The sequence below is a fragment of the Pseudophryne corroboree genome, unplaced genomic scaffold, assembly GCF_028390025.1.
Source record: "Pseudophryne corroboree isolate aPseCor3 unplaced genomic scaffold, aPseCor3.hap2 scaffold_754, whole genome shotgun sequence".
NCBI lineage: Eukaryota > Metazoa > Chordata > Amphibia > Anura > Myobatrachidae > Pseudophryne > Pseudophryne corroboree.
The window spans coordinates 9,827-22,057 of record NW_026970334.1 but is presented as its reverse complement, the minus strand read 5'-3'; the positions used below and the strand labels follow the sequence as shown (position 1 = coordinate 22,057).

Genomic DNA, 12,231 nt, shown 5'->3' with positions numbered 1-12,231 from the left:
TGTGGAGGTATTTCACCAGAAATGCGGACAACAGGTGTCAAGCCGTGTGTTCCCTTTGTCAAGCTGTAATAAGTAGGGGTAAGGACGTTAACCACCTCGGAACATCCTCCCTTATACGTCACCTGCAGCGCATTCATAATAAGTCAGTGACAAGTTCAAAAACTTTGGGTGACAGCGGAAGCAGTCCACTGACCAGTAAATCCCTTCCTCTTGTAACCAAGCTCACGCAAACCACCCCACCAACTCCCTCAGTGTCAATTTCCTCCTTCCCCAGGAATGCCAATAGTCCTGCAGGCCATGTCACTGGCAAGTCTGACGAGTCCTCTCCTGCCTGGGATTCCTCCGATGCATCCTTGCGTGTAACGCCTACTGCTGCTGGCGCTGCTGTTGTTGCCGCTGGGAGTCGATGGTCATCCCAGAGGGGAAGTCGTAAGCCCACTTGTACTACTTCCAGTAAGCAATTGACTGTTCAACAGTCCTTTGCGAGGAAGATGAAATATCACAGCAGTCATCCTACTGCAAAGCGGATAACTGAGTCCTTGACAACTATGTTGGTGTTAGACGTGCGTCCGGTATCCGCCGTTAGTTCACAGGGAACTAGACAATTTATTGAGGCAGTGTGCCCCCGTTACCAAATACCATCTAGGTTCCACTTCTCTAGGCAGGCGATACCGAGAATGTACACGGACGTCAGAAAAAGACTCACCAGTGTCCTAAAAAATGCAGTTGTACCCAATGTCCACTTAACCACGGACATGTGGACAAGTGGAGCAGGGCAGGGTCAGGACTATATGACTGTGACAGCCCACTGGGTAGATGTATGGACTCCCGCCGCAAGAACAGCAGCGGCGGCACCAGTAGCAGCATCTCGCAAACGCCAACTCTTTCCTAGGCAGGCTACGCTTTGTATCACCGCTTTCCAGAATACGCACACAGCTGAAAACCTCTTACGGCAACTGAGGAAGATCATCGAATTGGACTCTCCTGTGGATTTGTGGCATCGGACAACGCCAGCAATATTGTGTGTGCATTAAATATGGGCAAATTCCAGCACGTCCCATGTTTTGCACATACCTTGAATTTGGTGGTGCAGAATTTTTTAAAAAACGACAGGGGCGTGCAAGAGATGCTGTCGGTGGCCAGAAAAATTGCGGGACACTTTCGGCGTACAGGCACCACGTACAGAAGACTGGAGCACCACCAAAAACTACTGAACCTGCCCTGCCATCATCTGAAGCAAGAAGTGGTAACGAGGTGGAATTCAACCCTCTATATGCTTCAGAGGTTGGAGGAGCAGCAAAAGGCCATTCAAGCCTATACAATTGAGCACGATATAGGAGATGGAATGCACCTGTCTCAAGTGCAGTGGAGAATGATTTCAACGTTGTGCAAGGTTCTGATGCCCTTTGAACTTGCCACACGTGAAGTCAGTTCAGACACTGCCAGCCTGAGTCAGGTCATTCCCCTCATCAGGCTTTTGCAGAAGAAGCTGGAGGCATTGAAGAAGGAGCTAACACGGAGCGATTCCGCTAGGCATGTGGGACTTGTGGATGCAGCCCTTAATTCGCTTAACAAGGATTCACGGGTGGTCAATCTGTTGAAATCAGAGCACTACATTTTGGCCACCGTGCTCGATCCTAGATTTAAAGCCTACCTTGGATCTCTCTTTCCGGCAGACACAGGTCTGCTGGGGTTGAAAGACCTGCTGGTGACAAAATTGTCAAGTCAAGCGGAACGCGACCTGTCAACATCTCCTCCTTCACATTCTCCCGCAACTGGGGGTGCGAGGAAAAGGCTCAGAATTCCGAGCCCACCCGCTGGCGGTGATGCAGGGCAGTCTGGAGCGACTGCTGATGCTGACATCTGGTCCGGACTGAAGGACCTGACAACGATTACGGACATGTCGTCTACTGTCACTGCATATGATTCTCTCAACATTGATAGAATGGTGGAGGATTATATGAGTGACCGCATCCAAGTAGGCACGTCACACAGTCCGTACTTATACTGGCAGGAAAAAGAGGCAATTTGGAGGCCCTTGCACAAACTGGCTTTATTCTACCTAAGTTGCCCTCCCACAAGTGTGTACTCCGAAAGAGTGTTTAGTGCCGCCGCTCACCTTGTCAGCAATCGGCGTACGAGGTTACATCCAGAAAATGTGGAGAAGATGATGTTCATTAAAATGAATTATAATCAATTCCTCCGCGGAGACATTGACCAGCAGCAATTGCCTCCACAAAGTACACAGGGAGCTGAGATGGTGGATTCCAGTGGGGACGAATTGATAATCTGTGAGGAGGGGGATGTACACGGTGATATATCGGAGGGTGAAGATGAGGTGGACATCTTGCCTCTGTAGAGCCAGTTTGTGCAAGGAGAGATTAATTGCTTCTTTTTTGGGGGGGGTCCAAACCAACCCGTCATATCAGTCACAGTCGTGTGGCAGACCCTGTCACTGAAATGATGGGTTGGTTAAAGTGTGCATGTCCTGTTTTGTTTATACAACATAAGGGTGGGTGGGAGGGCCCAAGGATAATTCCATCTTGCACCTCTTTTTTCTTTTCTTTTTCTTTGCATCATGTGCTGATTGGGGAGGGTTTTTTGGAAGGGACATCCTGCGTGACACTGCAGTGCCACTCCTAGATGGGCCCGGTGTTTGTGTCGGCCACTAGGGTCGCTAATCTTACTCACACAGCTACCTCATTGCGCCTCTTTTTTTCTTTGCGTCATGTGCTGTTTGGGGAGGGTTTTTTGGAAGGGACATCCTGCGTGACACTGCAGTGCCACTCCTAGATGTGCCCGGTGTTTGTGTCGGCCACTAGGGTCGCTAATCTTACTCACACAGTCAGCTACCTCATTGCGCCTCTTTTTTTCTTTGCGTCATGTGCTGTTTGGGGAGGGTTTTTTGGAAGGGCCATCCTGCGTGACACTGCAGTGCCACTCCTAGATGGGCCCGGTGTTTGTGTCGGCCACTAGGGTCGCTTATCTTACTCACACAGCGACCTCGGTGCAAATTTTAGGACTAAAAATAATATTGTGAGGTGTGATGTGTTCAGAATAGGCTGAAAATGAGTGTAAATTATGTTTTTTGAGGTTAATAATACTTTGGGATCAAAATTACCCCCAAATTCTATGATTTAAGCTGTTTTTTAGGGTTTTTAAAAAAAAACACCCGAATCCAAAACACACCCGAATCCGACAAAAAAAATTCGGTGAGGTTTTGCCAAAACGCGGTCGAACCCAAAACACGGCCGCGGAACCGAACCCAAAACCAAAACACAAAACCCGAAAAATTTCCGGCGCTCATCTCTAGTTTTTACATATATACAGTCTGGGACTGTATATATGTTCATACTTGCCAAAGGTACGCAAATTGCTGCACAGGGCGCCCCCCACCCCCAGCGCCCTGCACCCTACAGTGACCGGAGTGTGTGGTGTGCAGTGGGAGCAATGGCGCACAGCTGCAGTGCTGTGCGCTACCTAAAAGTGAAGACAGAGTCTTCATGTCGCCGATTTCGATGTCTTCTTGCTTCTGCCTGGTCTTCTGTACTTCTGGCTCTGCAAGGGGGATGGCGGCGCGGCTCCGGGAACGGACGATCGAGGTATGGTAAGTGTGTTCGATCCCTCTGGAGCTAATGGTGTCCAGTAGCCTAAGAAGCGCAACCTAGCTGCAGTTAGGTAGGTTCGCTTCTCTCCCCTCAGTCCCACGTAGCAGTTAGTCTGTTGCCAGCAGAAGCTCACTGAAAATAAAAAACCTAATACTTTATTTTTTTAGCAGGCTCAGGAGAGCCTCCTAGGAGCACCCAGCTCTGGCCGGGCACAGATTCTAACTGAGGTCTGGAGGAGGGGCATAGAGGGAGGAGCCAGTGCACACCAGATAGTACCTAATCTTTCTTTAGAGTACTCAGTCTCCTGCGGAGCCCGTCTATTCCCCATGGTCCTTACGGAGTACCCAGCATCCACTAGGACGTCAGAGAAAAAAAAAAATATATATATATATTATATAAACAGACTTCTATATTTATTACAGAGGGAGCAGAGCACTGCAGTCTTCTGCACATGTGTGCTGTTGCCTGTTGCAATTTTTTTCAGTGGGCAGGGGGCTCAAAACTTGCAGATGGCCCACTCATTAATTATAATTCTACTGTGGCATTATAATGCCAGTGGCATTATAATAATGAGGGGGCCATCTGCAAGTTTTGAGCCCCCTGCCCACTGAAAAAATTGCAACAGGCAACAGCACACGTGTGCAGAAGACTGCAGTGCTCTGCCCTCTCTGTAATAAATATAGACTAGTCTGTCTATATATAAATAACATATTATATAAATATGCCACTGAATATATTTTATATATTTATATTTAATAGGGCCGGCCCTGCACTGAGCCTGTCAGCCCAGGAATCAGCCAGGAATGGATAACAGGTCTCTGCACTGCACGAGACTAACTTCAGTCTCTACCTTCTCAGTCAGCCGGGCAGCCAGCAGTGCGGCCTGTGCGCGGGAAGAACCCGCTGAAGATGTCTCCGGCGGCGGACGCGGTCAGTCAACTGTGGCCGTGGGAAGCAGGCAGTAGTAGGCGCGGGCTGGCAGCTGGCGGCGGCGGGCTTCCTGCCCAAGCGCACGGTGACATGTTGCGCATGTTGTAATGTTCGGCGTGACGTCATGACGTCCTGCCGCTCATTACAGAAATGCACAGAGGGAGGAGGAGGAGCCGCGTTCGCCGAGGAGGCAGCCGCAGCAGCACAGACACAGTGAGTAATACTGTGCGTGCTGTGCTGAGCGCTGCTAGCACTGCAGATTGAGTGAGCGCCCTCTATGTGCGGCGCCTTACTCGTCTGCGTAATTAGCGTAATTATAGGACCGGCCCTGGAGACAAGAGGAACACAGGGAATAACTGGGGATGACAAGAGGAACACGGGGAATAACTGGTGATGACAAGAGGAACACAGGGGAAATAATGGGGGGTAGACAAGAGGAACACAGGGGAAATAATGGGGGGAGACGAGAGGAACACTGGGGTAATAATGGGGGGAGACAAGAGGAACACTGGGGGAATAACGGGGGAGACAAGAGGAACACGGGGAATAACGGGGGGAGACAAGAGGAACACGGGGAATAACTGGGGATGACAAGAGGAACACAGAGGGAATAACAAGAGGAACACTGGGGGAATAACTGGGGATGACAAGAGGAACACAGAGGGAATAACAGAAAGAACAAAGGGGGAATAATGGGGGGAGACAAGAGGAACACGGGGAATAACAAGGAACAAAGGGGAAATAATGGGGGGGACAAGAGGAACATTGGGGGAATAACGGGGGGAGACAAGAGGAACACTGGGAATAACGGGGGGAGACAAGAGGAACACTGGGGTAATAACGGGGGAGACAAGAGGAACACAGGGAATAACAGAAGGAACAAAGGGGAAATAATGGGGGGGACAAGAGGAACACTGGGGGAATAACTGGGGATGACAAGAGGAACACAGAGGGAATAACAGAAGGAATAATGGAGGGAGACAAGAGGAACACTGTGGGAATAATGGGGGGAGACAAGAGGAACACTGTGGGAATAATGGGGGGAGACAAGAGGAACACTGGGAATAATGGGGGGAGACAAGAGGAACACGGGGAATAACGGGGGGAGACAAGAGGAACATGGGGAATAACGGGGGGAGACAAGAGGAACACTGGAATAACGGGGTGACAAGAGGAACACTGGGGGAATAACGGGGGGTGACAAGAGGAACACAGGGGGAATAACGGGGTGACAAGAGGAACACTGGGGGAATAACGGGGGGTGACAAGAGGAACACTGGGGGAATAACGGAGGGTGACAAGAGGAACACTGGGGGAATAATGGGGAGTGACAAGAGGAACACAGGGGAAATAATGGGGGGAAGACAAGAGGAAAACGGGGAATAACGGGGGGAGACAAGAGGAACACGGGGAATAACTGGGGATGATAAGGGGAACACAAGGGAATAACTGGGGATGACAAGAGGAACACACAGGGAATAACTGGGGATGACAAGAGGAACACTTGGGGAATAACTGGGGATGACAAGAGGAACACAGAGGGAATAACAGAAGGAACAAAGGGGGAATAATGGGGGGAGACAAGAGGAACACTTGGGGAATAATGGGGGGAGACAAGAGGAACACTGGGGGAATAACGGGGGAGACAAGAGGAACACGGGGAATAACAGAAGGAACAAAGGGGAAACAATGGGGGGGACAAGAGGAACACTGGGGGAATAACGGGGGGGAGACAAGAGAAACTGGGGGAATAACAGGGGGTGACAAGAGAAACACTGGGGGAATAACGGGGAGTGACAAGAGAAACACTGGGGGTATAACGGGGGTGACAAGAGGAACACAGGGAATAACGGGGGGAGACAAGAGGAACACTGGGGGAATAACGGGGGTGACAAGAGAAACACTGGTGGAATAACGGGGGGTGACAAGAGAAACACTGGGGGAATAACTGGGGATGACAAGAGGAACACTGGGGGAATAACGGGGGTGACAAGAGAAACACTGGGGTAATAACGGGGGGTGACAAGAGAAACACGGGGAATAACGGGGGGTGACGAGAAACACTGGGGGAATAACGGGGGGTGACGAGAAACACTGGGGGAATAACGGGGGGTGACAAGAGAAACACTGGGGGAATAACGGGGGGAGACAAGAGGAACACGGAGAATAACGGGATGACAAGAGGAACACAGGGGAAATAATGGGGGAGACAAGAGGAACACGGGAAATAATGGGGGGGAGACAAGAGGAACACGGGGAATAACAGAAGGAACAAAGAGGAAATAATGGGGGGGACAAGAGGAACACTGGGGGAATAATGGGGGGAGACAAGAGGACACACGGGGAATAACGGGGGGAGACAAGAGGAACATGGGGAATAACAGAAGGAACAAAGAGGAAATAATGGGGGGGACAAGAGGAACACTGGGGGAATAACGGGGGGAGACAAGAGGAACACGGGGAATAACTGGGGATGACAAGAGGAACACAGAGGGAATAACGGGGGGTGACAAGAGGAACACTGGGGGAATAACGGGGGTGACAAGAGGAACACTGGGGGAATAACGGGGGGTGACAAGAGAAACACGGGGAATAACGGGGGGTGACAAGAGAAACACTGGGGGAATAACGGGGTGTGACAAGAGAAACACTGGGGGAATAACGGGGGGTGACAAGAAAAACACTGGGGGAATAACGGGGGGTGACAAGAGAAACACTGGGTGAATAACGGGGGGTGACGAGGAACACAGAGGGAATAACTGGGGATGACAAGAGGAACACTGGGGGAATAACGGGGGGAGACAAGAGGAACACAGGGGGAATAACAGAAGGAACAAAGGGGAAATAATGGGGGGGGACAAGAGGAACACTGGGGGAATAACGGGAGGTGACAAGAGGAACACAGGGGGAGTAACAGAAGGAACAAATGGGAAATAATGGGGGGGAGACAAGAGGAACACTGGGGGAATAACGGGGGGGTGACAAGAGAAACACTGGGGGAATAACGGGGGGGTGACAAGAGAAACACTGGGGGAATAACGGGGGGTGACGAGAAACACTGGGGGAATAACGGGGGGTGACAAGAGGAACACGGGGAATAACGGGGGGAGACAAGAGGAACACAGGGAATAACGGGGGGAGACAAGAGGAACACAGAGGGAATAACTTGGGATGATAAGAGGAACACTGGGGAAATAATGGGGGGGAGACAAGAGGAACACAGGGTAAATAATGGGGGGGAGACAAGAGGAACACTGGGGGAATAATGGGGGGAGACAAGAGGAGCACTGGGGGAATAACGAGGGGAGACAAGAGGAACACGGGGAATAACAGAAGGAACAAAGAGGAAATAATGGGGGGGACAAGAGGAACACTGGGGGAATAATGGGGGGAGACAAGAGGAACACAGGGGGAATAACGGGGGGAGACAAGAGGAACACGGGGAATAACAGAAGGAACAAAGAGGAAATAATGGGGGGGACAAGAGGAACACTGGGGGAATAACGGGGGGAGACAAGAGGAACACGGGGAATAACTGGGGATGACAAGAGGAACACAGAGGGAATAACTGGGGATGACTAGAGGAACACTTGGGGAATAACTGGGGATGACAAGAGGAACACAGAGAGAATAACAGAAGGAACAAAGGGGGAATAATGGGGGGAGACAAGAGGAACACAGGGGGATTAATGGGGGGAGACAAGAGGAACACTGGGGGAATAACGGGGGTGACAAGAGAAACACTGGGGGAATAACGGTGAGTGACAAGAGAAACACAGGGAATAACGGGGGGAGACAAGAGGAACACTGGGGGAATAACTGGGGATGACAAGGGAAACACACAGGGAATATCTGGGGATGACAAGAGGAACACTGGGGGAATAACAAGAGGAACACAGAGGGAATAACAGAAGGAACAAAGGGAATAACTGGGGATGACAAGAGGAACACAGGGGAAATAATGGGGGGGTGACAAGAGGAACACTGGGGGAATAATGGGGGGGAGACAAGAGGAACACGGGGAATAACGGGGGGAGACAAGAGGAACACGGGGAATAACGGGGGGAGACAAGAGGAACACGGGGAATAACTGGGGATGACAAGAGAAACACTGGGGGAATAACGGGGAGTGACGAGGAACACTGGGGGAATAACGGGGGGGTGACAAGAGGAACACTGGGGGAATAACGGGGGGTGACAAGAGAATTACTGGGGGAATAACGGGGGGTGACAAGAGAATTACTGGGGGAATAACGGGGGGAGACAAGAGGAACACGGGGAATAACTGGGGATGACAAGAGGAACACAGAGGGAATAACTGGGGATGACAAGAGGAACACAGGGGAAATAATGGGGGGGAGACAAGAGGAACACAGGGGAAATAATGGGGGGAGACAAGAGGAACACGGGGAATAACTGGGGATGACAAGAGGAACACAGAGGGAATTACTGGGGATGACAAGAGGAACAGGGGGAATAACAGAAGGAACAAAGGGGAAATAATGGGGGGGACAAGAGGAACACTGGGGTAATAACGGGGGGAGGCAAGCGAAACACTAAGGGAATAACGGGGGTGACAAGAGGAACACGGGGAATAACGGAGGGAGACAAGAGGAACACTGGGGGAATAACGGCGGGTGACAAGAGAAACACTGGGTGAATAACGGGGGGTGACAAGAGGAACACTGGGGGAATAACGGGGGGTGACAAGAGGAACACTGGGGCAATTACGGGGGCTGACAAGAGGAACACAGGGAATAACGGGGGGAGACAAGAGGAACACGGAGAATAACTGGGGATGACGAAGAACACAGAGGGAATTACTGGGGATGACAAGAGGAACACAGAGGGAATAGCAGAAGGAACAAAGGGGGAGTAATGGGGGGAGACAAGAGGAACACTGGGGGAATAACTGGGGATGACAAGAGGAACACAGAGGGAATAACAGAAAGAACAAAGGGGGAATAATGGGGGGAGACAAGAGGAACACTGGGGTAATAACGGGGGAGACAAAAGGAACACGGGGAATAACAGAAGGAACAAAGGGGAAATAATGGGGGGGACAAGAGGAACACTGGGGGAATAACTGGGGATGACAAGAGGAACACAGAGGGAATAACAAGGAACAAAGGGGGAATAATGGGGGGAGACAAGAGGAACACTGGGGGAATAACTGGGGATGACAAGAGGAACACAGAGGGAATAACAGAAGGAATAATGGGGGGAGACAAGAGGAACACTGTGGGAATAATGGGGGGAGACAAGAGGAACACTGGGAATAATGGGGGGAGACAAGAGGAACACGGGGAATAACGGGGGGGAGACAAGAGGAACACGGGGAATAACGGGGGGAGACAAGAGGAACACTGGAATAACGGGGTGACAAGAGGAACACTGGGGGAATAACGGGGGGTGACAAGAGGAACACAGGGGGAATAACGGGGGGTGACAAGAGGAACACTGGGGGAATAATGGGGAGTGACAAGAGGAACACAGGGGAAATAATGGGGGGAAGACAAGAGGAAAACGGGGAATAACGGGGGGAGACAAGAGGAACACGGGGAATAACTGGGGATGACAAGGGGATCACAAGGGAATAACTGGGGATGACAAGAGGAACACACAGGGAATAACTGGGGATGACAAGAGGAACACTTGGGGAATAACTGGGGATGACAAGAGGAACACAGAGGGAATAACAGAAGGAACAAAGGGGGAATAATGGGGGGAGACAAGAGGAACACTTGGGGAATAATGGGGGGAGACAAGAGGAACACTGGGGGAATAACGGGGGGAGACAAGAGGAACACGGGGAATAACAGAAGGAACAAAGGGGAAACAATGGGGGGGACAAGAGGAACACCGGGGGAATAACGGGGGGGAGACAAGAGAAACTGGGGGAATAACGGGGGGTGACAAGAGAAACACTGGGGGAATAACGGGGAGTGACAAGAGAAACACTGGGGGTATAACGGGGGTGACAAGAGGAACACAGGGAATAACGGGGGGAGACAAGAGGAACACTGGGGGAATAACGGGGGTGACAAGAGAAACACTGGTGGAATAACGGGGGGTGACAAGAGGAACACTGGGGGAATAACGGGGGTGACAAGAGAAACACTGGGGTAATAACGGGGGGTGACAAGAGAAACACTGGGGGAATAACGGGGGGTGACAAGAGAAACACTGGGGGAATAACGGGGGGTGACGAGAAACACTGGGGGAATAACGGGGGGTGACAAGAGAAACACTGGGGGAATAACGGGGGGAGACAAGAGGAACACGGGGAATAACTGGGGATGACAAGAGGAACACAGAGGGAATAACTGGGGATGACAAGAGGAACACAGGGGAAATAATGGGGGAGACAAGAGGAACACGGGAAATAATGGGGGGGAGACAAGAGGAACACGGGGAATAACAGAAGGAACAAAGAGGAAATAATGGGGGGGGGACAAGAGGAACACTGGGGGAATAATGGGGGGAGACAAGAGGAACACACGGGGAATAACGGGGGGAGACAAGAGGAACATGGGGAATAACAGAAGGAACAAAGAGGAAAAAATGGGGGGGACAAGAGGAACACTGGGGGAATAACGGGGGGAGACAAGAGGAACACGGGGAATAACTGGGGATGACAAGAGGAACACAGAGGGAATAACGGGGGGTAAAAAGAGGAACACTGGGGGAATAACGGGGGTGACAAGAGGAACACTGGGGGAATAACGGGGGGTGACAAGAGAAACACTGGGGGAATAACGGGGGGTGACAAGAGAAACACTGGGGGAATAACGGGGTGTGACAAGAGAAACACTGGGGGAATAACGGGGGGTGACAAGAGAAACACTGGGGGAATAACGGGGGGTGACAAGAGAAACACTGGGTGAATAACGGGGGGTGACGAGGAACACAGAGGGAATAACTGGGGATGACAAGTGGAACACTGGGGGAATAACGGGGGGAGACAAGAGGAACACAGGGGGAATAACAGAAGGAACAAAGGGGAAATAATGGGGGGGGACAAGAGGAACACTAAGGGAATAACGGGAGGTGACAAGAGGAACACAGGGGGAGTAACAGAAGGAACAAATGGGAAATAATGGGGGGGAGACAAGAGGAACACTGGGGGAATAACGGGGGGGTGACAAGAGAAACACTGGGGGAATAACGCGGGGGTGACAAGAGAAACACTGGGGGAATAACGGGGGGTGACGAGAAACACTGGGGGAATAACGGGGGGTGACAAGAGGAACACGGGGAATAACGGGGGGAGACAAGAGGAACACAGGGAATAACGGGGGGAGACAAGAGGAACACAGAGGGAATAACTTGGGATGATAAGAGGAACACTGGGGAAATAATGGGGGGGAGACAAGAGGAACACAGGGTAAATAATGGGGGGGAGACAAGAGGAACACTGGGGGAATAATGGGGGGAGACAAGAGGAGCACTGGGGGAATAACGAGGGGAGACAAGAGGAACACGGGGAATAACAGAAGGAACAAAGAGGAAATAATGGGGGGGACAAGAGGAACACTGGGGGAATAATGGGGGGAGACAAGAGGAACACAGGGGGAATAACGGGGGGAGACAAGAGGAACACTGGGAATAACAGAAGGAACAAAGAGGAAATAATGGGGGGGACAAGAGGAACACTGGGGGAATAACGGGGGGAGACAAGAGGAACACGGGG

At 51.3% G+C, this 12,231-nt stretch overlaps 1 long non-coding RNA gene across 1 annotated transcript in view; it reads right to left on the bottom strand.

Annotated features, from left to right (window-relative positions):
- The window catches only part of LOC135040604 (uncharacterized), a 112,406-nt gene extending 107,723 nt beyond the window's left edge, over window positions 1-4,683 (bottom strand). Inside the window, exon 1 of the long non-coding RNA XR_010234463.1 lies at window positions 4,459-4,683. This is a non-coding gene — a long non-coding RNA (uncharacterized LOC135040604). The remainder of the gene's footprint in view (window positions 1-4,458) is intronic.
- Window positions 4,684-12,231: the final 7,548 nt, after the last annotated feature.